Here is a 7,333-nt window from a genome sequence, read left to right as displayed (position 1 = left end):
CTGCAATTAGAGCTTTACAGAAGAAATAGATTGTTAGATTACGAAATCAACAGAGGCTTGTTTAGATTCGGAACAAGAGAAACAGAAAGAAGGGAAGAGAGAGAGAGAGAGAGTGTCACACCCCGAATTTTGAAATAAGGATTCAAATCCGAAACATGACTAATAACAATACAAATAACGTTCTGAATTTTTCTCTCATAAACAACCACTAGTTACACCTCTTGATATTACATAAACCAAATCCTCGAGCTACTTATTACAGCACACTCTCACCAAATCAAATTGTAAAACTCAAATGAGTATAATTCTCCTCACAAAACAATTGCTGTAAATCTAATACTAGTATTCTAAACTGCACGATCACTGCCTGATTCTCCTGACCTGTGAGATTACCCGCTACACAATTTGAATAGTGTACCGGGAATTGCAACAACACAAAACCCGGTAAGCTTTTGACAGCTCGTGAGTAAACAAGAAAGAACTGTTGATTTATTATGTTACAATTCTTATAACTCAAGTAAACAATCAACAAATATTGCAGCATTAATATGTGAAATAACATTAAGGTAATACATGCTTGATCACAACCAACAAATATTGCAACATTAATATGTGAAATAACATTAAAGCAACACATGCTTGATTTTCTTTTCACAAACACCTTCACATATTCAAAATATATCATGGATAGATATTTGATCAATTTCACATAAGTACATTTCTCTTTTTAGTGAATTTTCAGATTAACTGGTAACAAATCACAAATCCACGTGTTAGGGACCGACGTACTATTCCCAAAACACGGGACAACCAGGTTGACTGGTAACAAATCACAAATCCACATGCTAGGGACCGACGTACTATTCCCAAAGCATGGGACAACCAGGTTGACTGGTATCAAATCACAAATCCACGTACTAGGGACCGACGTACTATTCCCAAAGTACGGGTAAGCCGCAGCATACCAAAGACACAACTAAGGTACGTATACTCAAAGTAGGCACACTTCCTAAGAGTATAATAGTGCACTATCTGAAGGGACTAGGGCCCACAGCTTAATCGTCATCATAACATCAAAACACATTTACCAGTAATTCACTTAAGCACGGGGTTGTTGAAATCACCCGGCTTCATAATTGTACTTTTCAGACATAATCAATTTCACAACATACAATCTTTATAAATTTTAGATTGTATAAATGTATATGTACACCCATATAAAGAGACATTATTTCAAGACAAATCTTTACTTCTTAAAATAATTTCCACATATTCACAATTGGCCATATAAAATAGCTTTCACACCACATGATCAACATTTCATTATTCAACAATTAAATGGGAGATTAATAGTTTGAATAATATCTAATCAATTCTCAATCATTTCATCATACCAATCACACGCCAATCAACATATATATTTCACGTAAATATATATATACGTAATCATCCGCTCAGGAATGACCACTAATACCAACTATAGTTCAAGTATAAAAACCGTGAAATTCATTTGTGTAATAAAATCATTTTACTTACCTATGGACCGTAGTTGATCAAGTCCATATGATTTAAAACAAATATTTATTCCATAAATATTTTCACACAATTACCACAGAAAATAAGGTAATTAAAGGTACTCGGTTCGTAATATGAACCACGTGAGGTTTACTCACCTCTAATCCAGCTGCGTCTTCTAAAAAGTCGAATATATCAATATTCCGAACGCTCGTCAACTCAAACCGTCAAGTACCTAATCAAGTATGGTCTTTGCTTAGTAAATGAAACACGAAATAAACTTAAACGACGATCCAACGGTCGGATTCTAAAATAAAGACGATCCAACGGTCAGATTCTAAAATAAAGACGATCCAACGGTCGGATTCAAAAATAAAGATGATCCAACGGTCGGATCCTCACGGATCGCCCTTAGGATCATCCTCCAAAATTATCACGAAGATCCAACGGTCGGATCTTCCTGAATCGTCCTTATAAACATCTCCACAAAATTTCATGAAAATCCGACGGTCGGATTCTCACGAATCGCCTTCCTAATCACTATTTCACAATTATACGAAGATCCAACGGTCGGATCTTTGCCCGTGACCACACAAAGTCATCGGGACAATCATACGATCAACATATTAAAATTTGAAGTAAAACCGATGGTCTGATCTTCACAGATCGTAAACCGAAGATAAAACGTAAAAACGTTAAATAGTAACGTCAAAACGTAAATCCACTATTTATCAACTTTTTCAAAAATAACCTTGTAATATATTAAAACGCTCGTATGGATGCGTAGATCATCGTCCAGATAATGAAAACTCAAAAAAAGGTCCGACGCGCCGCCACAAGCGGAGGTCAGACGGCGGTCAACGCGGCGGTCAACCACCTCCGATGCAAAAGTTGTCAACTACAAACTTCTTCAAAATGAAGGGCTGATGAACTTTCATACCTGGAGCTAAGTCTGGTTCGGCCTAGATCGTCCTAGATCAAGCTTTGAAGTTTGGATTAATCTGGTGCGTCTGATCAGATCCTAGATCAAATCAGGGACGTCGAAAAAGTCAAACCTTGATCTAGCGTTCTACACACAAAATCGTGATGAAAGACTTACATGGGGATGATCAGGGGGAGGAGGAGATCACGAAAATGGGAAGGATCGGCCCGTGCATCGCCGGCGTCGAGGTTTTCCAGCCGGGTCGGATTTCGCACGGCTGAGCTTCTTCGATCCGAGCCTGGGAGCAGCGGCGGGGCACGGCGACACCAGAGGGAGGCTCGTCGTGGGCCGGCGATCCCAGGGGAGCCCGGGTCCGTGGCCGGAGGAGGCCGGAGGGGCCGTGTTCGGCCGGGTCGGGTCAGAGGGTAGGCGGGCCTGGGGAGGGTTTCGAGCGAGAGAGAGAGAGAGCGGGGGGAGGGACTGTTCAGCAAAAAGGAGAGATTTTCGTCCTTATGAAAAAAAATCAGAAAATTTCCCTATTTATAGAAAATTCCCAATTTTCAAATATTCATAACTTATTCATACGAACTCCGAATATTGCGTTCCACATATGCACGCGATCGTATCGACGAGCTCTACAACTTTCATGAAGGAAGTTTTCCCAAATTCCATACGTATAAAAAGTCACTTTTTGAGATTCCCCTAAATAACGTTCGATTTCAAAAATAAAATCGTTCGAACTACTTCCACAACTTCTCCAAGCTTCGCACTCGCTCCTATTACCGTAAAATCAATTCTAAAAATCCACGGAATTTAATTTGGATTTTCGGGGTATTACAGAGAGAGAAGGACCAGTCTTCGAGCTTGCAGGGGTACAAGGAGAAGTAGCCGTCGGTGAAGGGAGAGAGAGAGAGAGAGAGAGAGAGAGAGAGAGAGAGAGAGAGAGAGAGAGAGAGAGAGAGAGAGAGAGAGAGAGAGAGAGAGAGAGAGAGAGAGAGAGAGAGAGAGAGAGAGATTGATTGTGCTTACAATCGAGCTTGAGAGAGTTGAAGGGAATGGAGGTGCCCAAGATGGCTAGCTCATAGGCGAAGGAGGAAGACCAGGAGGTCGGGTGAAAATGAGTTAGGGTTTGGGAATGACTCAAAGTAATGCAAGTCGTGTGAGAAAAATAACTATGTGTGGGGGGAATGAAATTTTAAGTCCCGCGTTTCTCAAATTTTTCAACTTAGTCATTCCGCGTTTTTGTAAATTTTCCGTATGAAACTTTTCTCATCGGTTTATTTGGTGACTGATGTCTATAATAACAATAGAAATCGGTTTCTTCACAAACTGATGTTAAGATGTTTTTTAACATCAGGTGCAATCCTGACCGATTTAATAGTGGTGATGTCTAATGACATTATTCTAGTAGTGAGTGGAGCATAAGAAGCATTTATAGGTGGACAATGACACAATACGTGACCAGCGTGTTTGCGTGTCAACCAACATCACGAAATATTTAAGCATCTGCAAGTTGGTTGAACTAGTCCACAAAATCCCCACGGATTCTATGTAAGAACATAATGAGTATTTTCATATCCTTTGCATAGGACTGTCTCAGTCCTAATTTCCCTAAGGAACGAGTTTTGTAAAATGAGTGAGAGGCTTTAGAAGCATCCAATGAGAATTTTGGTTAGGCCTGAGCATCTAAAACGCTATTTTGAAGCAAGTTAGTGATTGCAGCATCACTTAGGGAGCCATCACCATGATGGACGCCATCAATGGCGCTATGGATAGGGACTGCGCCAGCCCTAGGCTGGTAGTGGACGGAGGCGGTGCCTTAGGCAGCTACGTCGGTCACACTTAGTCCAGAAATCAACTTTTGATTCATGTTTCATTTCGCTCGAAAGAAATTATGTCCCTGTGAAGTCTTTAGTAGACTGATCATCATATCATGACTAGGATGATCTATCCTATCGTGACAAAGCCAATATGTGTCTAAATCTAAGAGATCTTCTCTCATAACTTTATTGGATTAATAGCTCGAATAGTGACATAGAATCCACTAGAGAGACACATAAACTTCTCTAAGATGCGCCTTTGTTCGCAACCATTAGAGGTATTGCAAAGGAACTTATTTCCGTTCTCTACATGCGTTTTCGCATGGAATTCGTTGGCTATTCATAGGTGTGATTGGCTAGGAGCATAGAGATTTTTTGTGAAGGTAATTAAGGTGCCATTTGGCAGGTGGAACTTGGGCTATTCCATGTCCTTGAATTAATACTGATGGCCCAGCCATCGTAGTCACAAAAGTCATAAGCTCAAAATCAAAATGGAGTCATAAAGAACTCGAAATTTTATTCATAAGCCAACGGAGTTACATCATTATCTCTTTGACTAAACAAAATCTAATCCAAAATGATAGCTAATGCAAAATAATGGTAGTCGTCTAACTTCTTTCGATAATTCCAAAATAAATGTGACCAGGTGAGTAGAGAAATGTCGGTGGAGCAAGGCTCGCTTAAGTACCACTAATCTCAGAACCTTCCTAGACATCACACTTACTTTAAGTGAGCCTACTTTGAAGAAAAACTAAACCATTGGCTTTTACTACAAAAATATATGGCAATTGCCTATTCCATCTCTTGGAAAAATAAAGACTTAAACAGAATTGGCGATCTATTGATCCCAGCCAGATTTGTAGTCTTCAACCCTTCACTCTAGATCATATTCTTGATCTTCTTGTTCTATATAGTGAGCTTCTCTTGCTTCACAATATACTTTGTAGGCGGTGACAATTTCTTCACGAGCTCTAGAAATGTGTGCCCAATGATCAGACACTCCACATCGAGAACATACATCTCTTTGGCCAAACTCCATTGATTGAGGTGCTTTAAAAGCGTCATTTAGATGACTCTTAGTGTTGGTGGTGCCACCAATATGGCTAGAGGCGTTGCCTCCCTCTCTCTTTCCACGTTGACCTCTTAGGTTCTGTGTTCGCCTATTTTGGCGGTTACCTTCCCAAGTAGAGCGATTATATGGACTAGAACGTCCAAATGTATCCGTAAGATTAGGGTTTCGCTCTTGGCGCCCTCTCTTTGGGGCGCGACTATAATTGGATTCCGGAATATGCTATGTTCCCTCTGGTCTTGAATTATAGTTCTTCACAAGGATGTTGTCATGCTTTTCAGCGATATTCATAGCTTCAATGAGCTCATGAAACCTTGTGATCCGTCTTGCAATAACATCAATTCGATAGTTCTTAGCAACCATCAATGCAGAGATGGGGAAGGTAGAGAGAGTTTTCTCAATCAATATCGCATCTGTGATTTCTTTACCACAGAATTCCATTAAGCATTTAATGCGAAGTGCTTCCGAGTTGTAGTCAAGAACTGACTTGAAATCACAGAAGCGGAGGCTATGTCATCTCACTTCTAGGTCAGGAAGCAGGGAGTCACGGACGTTGCCAAATCTTTCTTCGAGTGAGACCCACAGCCTTCTAGGGTCTTCTTCATTCATACACTCGTACTGGAGCGAATCATCCATATGACGAGTCATTAGGATGATGACTTTCTCCTTATTTGCCTCTAAGGCTGCTCTATTTGCTTCTAAAGCTTGAGCTTGCTCAACAGTTAGCACGTCCTGGCCAGGCTCGAGAATCATATCCAGGATTCCATCGGCCTTGAGATGCTGGCGGACATCAAGAACCCACCTGTGATATCCAAAGCCAGTTGTTCCCAATGGAGCAAAGTCCAATTTGTTCAGGTTACTCATCCTGAAAGAGAACAAGAAATTAGGGTTAGTTTCGGAGTGCAATAGGCTACCATGAAAACAAATAAAATTTTTGAGCGTAGTCGCTTCCAAGAAATTAGGAATTTCCGAGTGTAGTCGCTTCCAAGAAATTCAAGAGGGGTTGGATTAGATCGAAACAATGATGTTTGCGGTCGATCGTTTTATCTCAACAAACTCTAAGTTTGGAGGACTCTACAAGCTCCAAGCTTGGAGTGAGCATGAACCCCCACAGTTCGGCTTAATTTGGTCTCACTTATGATGAAGAAAGGGGGGGGTAGAAGAAGGGATGTTGCAAGTCCCCAAAAAAGAAGAGAAATTGAATGTAAAAACTCTTAAAAAAAACGGGAACCTTTAGAAAAAAAAAACCTCGAAATATGTCCCCTGAAATTGGCTGGAAAAGCTGCCGGAAAGTGGTTGACCGGCTTTGACCGACGTTGATCGGGGGTTGACTGACGTTGACCTTGGAGCTGACGTGGCAGTGGGTCCCCTTTGATGATGTGGCGCGGGTCCGGATGCTGACGTGTCGTGGTCCCTCTTGCTGACTTGGCGCGGGCCTGTGATGACGTGGCGAAGTAGCTGGGCTTTGACTTCTTCTAGGCTTGACTTTTTTTGGGCTTTTTTCTCTGGGCTTGACTTCTTCCTTTTTTTTTTTTTTTTTTTTTTTTTTTTTTTTTTTTTTTTTTTCTGGGCTGGGCTTCCTTTCTTCTCTTTTTCTTTTCTTCTTTTCTGCCGGTTCAAGATGCTGCTGCTCAGGTGGTCGGTTTACGTCTTCATATGCCGGTTTTTGGACTTTTTCTTCTGGTTCCTGAAACTTCAGATCAACAAGCTTCTGCTACCAAAATTTGTTGGAAATTGGAGGTTCGAAAGATGGTGAACCGGTGGAATATTTGTTGTGAGTTGTATGGAGCTTCCGATGGCCGGTTCGGTAGGTTTCCGGCCGGTTCTTGGGGTGCCGCCGCCGGTTCTGGACTCCTAGAATCGAGTTCTTCAAGGTGTGAGGTGGAGGCAGAAAAGGCTTCAAGGTTTTGTATTCGGATTCAAGGTTTTTTAGCTTCTTGAATCAGAGTTTGGCTATTTATTTCAGGGTTAGGGCTTCGTACTGATAACGTGTTTTAGGGAAACAGA

This window comes from Rosa chinensis, chromosome 2 (assembly GCF_002994745.2).
Source record: "Rosa chinensis cultivar Old Blush chromosome 2, RchiOBHm-V2, whole genome shotgun sequence".
Taxonomy (NCBI): Eukaryota; Viridiplantae; Streptophyta; class Magnoliopsida; order Rosales; family Rosaceae; genus Rosa; species Rosa chinensis.
The sequence above is the reverse complement of the archived record's forward strand: the minus strand, read 5'-3'. Positions refer to the sequence as shown.